The sequence below is a fragment of the Austrofundulus limnaeus genome, unplaced genomic scaffold (genome assembly GCF_001266775.1).
Source record: "Austrofundulus limnaeus strain Quisiro unplaced genomic scaffold, Austrofundulus_limnaeus-1.0 Scaffold654, whole genome shotgun sequence".
Classification (NCBI taxonomy): Eukaryota; Metazoa; Chordata; class Actinopteri; order Cyprinodontiformes; family Rivulidae; genus Austrofundulus; species Austrofundulus limnaeus.
In genome coordinates, this window is record NW_013953056.1 from 73,725 (window position 1) to 81,449 (window position 7,725).

The window sequence follows — 7,725 nt, forward strand, 5'->3', positions numbered from 1 at the left end:
GTCATTTTTATTTACTTGTGCAAAATATTACATCCAAGACAAAACAGACATTAAGACTAATGACATATTAAAGGAAATAATTTATTCTACAGAATTTATTTCACTTTCATTACAATTGTGGGACAGATCAGTTCCTGTGCTGACTTCACTTTCCATTACTAATGTCAGGTAATTAATTTCGCTATTCATTAAATCTGTGGGACAGTCCATTAGCTGTGCTGAGTTTGTTGTACAATTGTGGGACAATCCAGCATATGTATGTACTTAACTGGCCTGACTAGTGAGCCAGTCCCCTTTCTGCATTCCCTGTCCTTTATTAATGTAGGAAAGTCCAGTGTCTGTGGCCAGACCTCTGTTCATAAATAAAACCGGACAGTTCAGCATCTGCACTTAGTTTACTGTGTGTTATTCCATCATGTTTGCTGAGTCAGCTGGCTCTAATTAGAGTGGGAATAGTTCAGCATCCATCCCACAACTTTTTCCATGCAGGATCACAGGGAGATGCCTTTCTCCAGCAGTCTTTGTGGGGTCTGATAGTGAGTCCATCACAGGGCTACATTTAGAAGAATGAGACCTATCAACCATTCATGTTCTTACTCTCACCTTGTTACCAGTTAACTAGCATGCATGTTTTCAGAAAAAACATGCATGAATAGGGAGAACATGCAGAATCCACACAGAAAGTGGACAGTTGTGTGCAAGAAGGTCAAGAGAAGAAATCAGAGTCCAGAATCAGGTCTTCGGTCAAAACTTGGTGCTTGAACTTGGAAGAACCACTGAATCGTTGAGACTAGGGCTGAAGACAATCTGAAAAAGAGGATTCTTTTTTTTCTTGGACTTTCTTTGGTGGTTGGCAAACAACAAATTGATGCATCACCGTCACCAACTGATGTGGTGTGTGTAGATTAGAACCCTGCTAGCCTGGCCCTTGCCTTCCTACACAGTTACGCTCAATTCTAATCTCCCTTCTCTGCTCCATCTGAGATTTTTCCCATTGACATGGATTTCTCAGGTAAAATTTCAATCGGACCAATCAGTGAACAGGAGGAGGAGTTGTGAACAATGACATAAATTTTCGGCACCGCTTTAGTTTGCCTGTAGTAGTTTTGGCAGTGGAGGAAGTAAATGAAGCCATTCAGTTCATGCTGACAAGGTTCCAGACTAAATTAAATTGATATCACAAAGCCTGAAACACTCATTTACAGCCATCTTGTTCTGCTCAGTACTTCTCTCTTCACAGTAGTGGATGGTTGTTAACAGCCAGTTAGCAAGTTAGCTTAGCTTCCTTCACAGTCGAGCTGGTGCACCACGGCCAAATGTTAGCAACTGTGTAAAATCAGATCCAATCATTTTAAACTTCAACAGAGTCCACATCTCCAGCAAGAAATCGCTTTTCAATTTCTCAGTCCAGACCCTCTGAAGCAAAGTGAAGAACAAGCTAGAGGCTGGTTTTTACCAGGCTAGAATGATGCCTAATCGTTGTCTTACTTTCATTTTAGCATGGGTGAAAAATAGTGAATGTCAGGATTCTGTTATTTTTGTGCAATAGTCCTTGTTCTTCTTTTTCTGTTTCTTCTTGTCATTTCCAGCAGACTGTGCACCAACTAGTGCATTGCTACCTTTCACTGGTGGAGACAACGACACAACTTTAATCATAGTTTTAAATGAAGCCTTGTATCAAAAACAAACTTCATAAATGTTTTGCTGGTTTAATGTTGGACCAAGTCTCTTGTTACCTTGGAGCAATTTCAAATCAATCCTAAAGGACAGAGGAAACAGATCACTTGACTCCTGGAACTGCCCTAAAGTTCAGGTATGTGATGTCTCTTATTTTTGTGCTTTGTGTATCTTGTCTTGTATTTTAGATTTGTTGTGCGTTTTTATGCTGCTGTCTAGGCCAGGTCAGTCTTGGAAAATATGTTTTTAATCTCAATGAGTTATTTTCCTGGTTAAATAAAGGATACTATTACTACTTTTAATTGACATTGAATAAACCTCAAATGGAACATCCTTATGCAATATTTTCTATTTATTCTGTGAGTTTTTGTGAGAAGCTTATTCCTACAGTTGGGTGGAGCTGCACCAGCTGCATCCTGTTGATGCTGATTGCCATGAGGATTCTTAATACTGAGCTTTGGCTGTGCTCTTTGGAGTGTTGAACTTCACTAATGTTTTCAGCTTCTCAACCCTTAGTGCTCTATTATATGTGCGAGGTTATTCTTGTGAATCAGACTCACCTGTGTTTCTCTGCAGTTCTCCCAGGAACCCTGGTGTTTCCATCCCCACTGAGAAATCCTTTCTGTGTGAATCTCCATGCTGCTCATTCGTCTCTCCTGGTTGGATTCCACAGCTGTCTCCTCCTGAAAACATCTCTACGATCTCTCCTAAAATCAAACAAACAAAAAAATTAATAATAATAAAAATCAGCTCAGAGCCCTCCCTCAAACCAACTCAACGATTCTAGAATACCTTCTTTGAATCCTGGAAACATACACTTCACATTTTATTCCACCATCAAACTATCTCCATCTTCTACCACTTAAAGTAGAAGCAGTAACTCAAAGTTTGTAAAGACAACAGGTCCAGAAGAGAAACCAAGACATCCCTCTCCCCAGTGACACTTCTCCACCTGGGGGACCCCAAGGCAGTCCAGGCTAGAGGAGGTACACAATCCCTCCAACGATTTCTGGGTCTGCCCCCGGCTGACCCCAGCCCTACGAGGGATGTTTAATATTCAGCTGCTTATTTCTACATTTTAAACACTTTTTAAAATTTTCAAGTCTGTCTATTAAAATCCCTGTAATCACTGCTTTGTGACTTTGTTTTACCCCAAAATCCGTCAGTCTTACATTATTTTTCCAGACTTTTTATATTAAGCTCAATTTTTTCCTCAGATTTGTCTTCTCCTTCCTCTGCTTTCATTTACAATCATTAAAATTCATGTTTTTGTCATCCTCTACCTGAGTTGCCATTCCAGCCAGTTACAAATGAACTTGTGCTCACCACCAAATTCAAAATGTTTGCACAACACCTGTTGCTCTCTACCAGCTTTATCTCCTCTCCTCTCCTCCGTCTGCACCCACCTGGCAGAGTGCATGGGACAGGAAGAGTATTTAAAGATGAACCTGCAGGTGCAGGCAATCAGCTATCATGCAAAATCCACTTTTTACAGTCTCTACGAGTGCAGAAATTTGAATTGTGTCTCTCCTGGTGCTGCGTAGACATCTTTATATTTTGTTTGGGTCATATTTTTCCAGTTTTCTCTACTTTCTATGAAGTTTTCTGAATATTGCATCAAAGGATTTGCGACAGAACTGCCAAGATCTGAATTTACCAACTAAAATTCTGACATCTTTCTCCTCTGGCTCTGGGTCAGACTCTGGCTCCAACATGTATGTCTGGATGGACAAGTCTTCACTTGTTGACAGCTTTTGATGAATTTGTAAATAATAAGTTTCTGCACAACTACATAGTTGGAAACCCCTCTCTCAGAGCACAATGGAAACTGGAGGGGGCTGTGAGTGCAGTGCATCGTTTGGGTCTAAAGAGACCACCATTAAAACGAGTTGCTTTGAGACACACCTCAGAAAAAGAGTGAAAGAGGGGGTTGTTGAGTTACAATAAGAAGGAACTCAGACCAAAGCATTGCAGGTCCACTTTATTTAGACCCCAGCTGCAGGATTTAAATGTTAAAAAGAAGCATTTAAAAGCATTTAAATGGAGGACTGCAGGCTGCAGCAAACTGGACCAGAAGCCATGTTGATAGTGTTCCAGTAAACTCTATGAGCAGTGCTATGAAGGCTTTGTGTTTTTTTCCTCACATAAATGTAGAAAAATATTTAATATTTTTTGTGAGCTGTTCATCAAAGGCTGAATCTCATTACAGTGATGCAATAGATTGTTATTACAAAGCCACGAAGAAAACATTTGCTGTTACTGAGATACGAGGAGGATAAAGACTAAGTGCCGAGTTGTACTTGCCAGACAGTCATGCACATCGTTACTGTAAATTATTAATTCACAAAAAAAGTGCTGACACCACAGATAAACTGTGATCCTTAAAGTCTTTGGTCACTTTCGAGCAAAGCAATAGTGGCTCGTGGAAGGTGTGAGGACACAAAAACTAATGAACAGTTCCAAACAAGCAGGTAAAGTGTTGTTTAACGAATGTAACTTATTTGCTTTTAGATATAAAACTTCATTGACCTTTATTTCTAGTCTCAAATTAACATGAATTGAACATGAAATTTAAAATAATATGAACATTTTAACAAGAAGAAAAATGCCTATTAATTTAGATGTAATCACTTGGCATTCATTTCAAGTCACAATTGTGATTGATTGACTGTTGGGACCAGTTATTTCAAGAAGAATTTACAATTGTCTTTAGTTACTGCTAAGTGATAAGAGCAAACTTGTGCAGTATTAGTTACCGTGTGTTTTCAGCCAGCATTAGTTAACGCTCGATGCTAAGTAGCAAAATTCGCTCACTTTCACTGCTTTTAATCCTCGGGATGATGAAGTTTAATGAAACTTTACTAATTTTTATTCTACAGTAAGTTATTAAGAATTGTGTTTTTTGACTGTCAAAATGTCTCGATGTAGGAAGTGTGACGGGAATTATCTATTGATAGTTTAATAGTGTTTAACCATTGATCAACTTTTCTTAGGACAGAATAAATTGTAAAACAGAGTAATTTATCCTGCAGGCCTCATGCTGTTAATGTTGGTCACATTTTTCTACTTTCACACATAGTAAATGTTAAGTTCATTTTAGCTGATGTTTTCAGTGTAATTTAACTCTGAAGGACCCTGAAAAATAAAGTTTATGAGAAACCCCCCAGTAACAAACTAAATCCAGTGTTTGCTCTCTTCATCAGGAAATAGTAGCTGGTATCAGGATTACAGTCACTTCATAAATCTGAGACAAGAGAAACTGCTCCAGCTTCATTCCCTGATGTGTTTAATGACATGCGATGTAATTGAGTTAATGACACGATGTAGGAAACAGGAGGGGAGGAGGAGGTAGCTCTGCAGGACTGAAGCGTGAATGAGAAGACGGAAAAGAAAACGCAGAGCGGGAGGAGCCCCTGGAGACCAGCCACCTTCACCTCTCCCCAGGAGGTGGGTGAGGGGGTTAAAAAAACAGGTCATCAACTTTGACAATAATCCAGACTGGTTTGTGGTTCTGCAGATCTGGGTGTCAGCATTGAACCCAGCTACCATTCAAGCACAGCTCCTCATGGACCATTGTTGTTGCAAGGAAGCTGGGAGGGAGTCGGAATGGCCCCCTGCACCCCCACCTCCACCCTTCAACTTTGTGAATGTGTCAGGCTTAACTAAGAGATGCGTTCTGGGTCATGGAATGGGATCACACATGCTCATTGGTAGAAGAGAGAATCACATGTTGCAGGTTCATTGGATTAGAGTTTTAATACATGTTACTTCAACAGCAGCAAATTTCCTCCTGGTATATACAAAAATATGCTCAAAACTTCCTACTCATTTCAAGAGCATTTTACTAAATTCATAGGATTAATAAAATAAATTTAAATCAGTGTATTAAGGTGGGACACTAAAAATTTGTCTTTAGTCCTAACTTTTTTCATAGAAATGTTATTACCATTGTTTTTTATCGGAACATGGCTGTGGGCCTATCCTCTTTAAAATTTGAACGTTTATCTGAGGTCTATAAAGTACTTGAAAAAAATAACTAAGTAAAAGTACATGAACAGAAAATGACTTTGGTAAAAAATTAATTTCACTGATTAGAAAACTACTCAATTAAAAGTCATAAAACTGTTTACAAAAACTGGGAAAGTAAAAGTAAAAGTACTTTTACACACTCTCAAAGAAATAAACTGTTGAATTTACTGAACAGTTTCTACTTGGCCAGGTTGAGTAATTTGAGCAATATTTGTTTATTCTTTGCTCAATTTACTCAACTAGGTTTAGTGGAGCCAACTGACATGACTTTGTTGAGTAAATTCAACACTTTATATTTTAGAGTGGATACACATCTTGATTTTTTAACATATTTAATTTTGTAACAAGTAACTAAGTGTTAAATTTTAAAGCAAAAATGTAAAAGTACAATTTTTTGCTTAAAATATAACTAAATAAAAGTAAAAGTAGCTACTTAAAAATGGTAAAATTACAAATCAACAAAAAACTACTTAAGTACTGTAGCAAAGTAAATGTACTTAATTACTATAAACCTCTGCTATCTACTAAAATGTAGATATTATGAGTCAGGGTTTTGCTGTTTCAGTTCACTATTCATGTAGGCCCATTGTTATCTGTTCACAAAAAACATAGCTAACGTGGGCTAAAGTGTGCATAAAGTATGCTAACAAGTTCAGTTCAGTCCAACTCCTTTCTAAGAAACCTTTAGGGGAAAAAAATCACTATCTTAAATTAAATTGTATTTATCACTCCTTACCAAATGGCCTAACCCAGCTAAAGCAATATGAGCATTATCTATTGTGTTTATAGCTTAAAAATTGATTAAAACTCCAGTAGTGTGTGAGAAGGTTTACTGTAATATTAACCAGTTGACAAACATGAAATATTAAAGAAGGCTGCAGCTTAAATCCACATCAGCAACATGCAAAACACAGTTCCTCCATTGAAAAATGTGGTTTCTTTCTAACATAATGGTCTCTTCAACTTTATAGACCTCTGGGTGCTCTATTTTTATGGAGTCACTTGTTGTACTGGGTGATTTCAATGCACATGTGGGCAATGACAAAATCACCTCATGTGACTCAGTTATCTGAGTCATGTGAGGTGATACGCCATGTTTTCACAAGTCTGTTTTGGAAACTGGGACATAACCGATATAGGCTCTTTCAGAAGACACCGTATAACACTACTGACACGTTTTCGGACCACCTTGGCTTATGTAGAAGACGAAGCAGGTGGGGGAGCAGAGGCACCACCATGTGTTGTGCTTCTCAAACTCCAAGTGGGGTAAATATATATATATTTTTAAACTTAAGCAAGGTAGGGGCAGTGGGACCACCCAGCTTTCTTACGTCAAACAAATAGTTGAACTCCTCCTGGATTTAAACTGTCTGTGAATGTTTTCTCATCTGCAGCAAGGAAATACCTACAAACCTGATCGGCACAAAGACTGACTAAAAGCATGCAGCAGCATGTACACAAGTGTGGCAAGAGTCCGATTATTTTGAAACCTAAAACCTTTAAAACAGAGATTCTTAACCTATGGGCCGTGAGCGCCACCTTGAGGGCCTCAAAAGAACAACAGTTTTTAACTTTGGGCCGCAGAGGGCCACAGGACTGCATTGATTTTGAATAAGGTGCAATACACTTTCCCACCACTAGTAGCAGTAGTGCGCCACTCAGGTGTTTAATAACTTTTTTAAGAAGAACCTTAGAAACCTGCCGAAGATGAAAACTTATTTTAAATGAAAAGTAGAAACAAAAATGAAAATAACTCATCAAAAAAGGCCAATGTTTGTCACTAATATGAAGTACAGCTTCTGGTTCTATCATGCAATATTTTAGAAGTTCAAAACATTATCAAACAGATACAGAACAGAACAGATACAGCTATATTTTAATTTGCACTTTATCAAATTATTTTTTGTATTTTATTTTTTTATATTTTTAATGTAATTTAAAGAATCTTTAAACTTGTCAAAAAGCTGTTATTACTGTTATTATTTGTCACAAATATGAAGAGCAGCTTCTGTTTCTACC

At 37.9% G+C, this 7,725-nt stretch overlaps 1 long non-coding RNA gene across 1 annotated transcript in view; it reads right to left on the reverse strand.

Moving 5' to 3' along the window:
• Positions 1-589: 589 nt before the first annotated feature.
• Positions 590-7,725, reverse strand: part of LOC106531595 (uncharacterized) — a 12,129-nt gene continuing 4,993 nt past the window's right edge. The window contains exons 2-3 of the long non-coding RNA XR_001311951.1: positions 2,238-2,384; positions 590-807 (exon numbers count right to left, since the gene is read on the reverse strand). This is a non-coding gene — a long non-coding RNA (uncharacterized LOC106531595). The remainder of the gene's footprint in view (positions 808-2,237; positions 2,385-7,725) is intronic.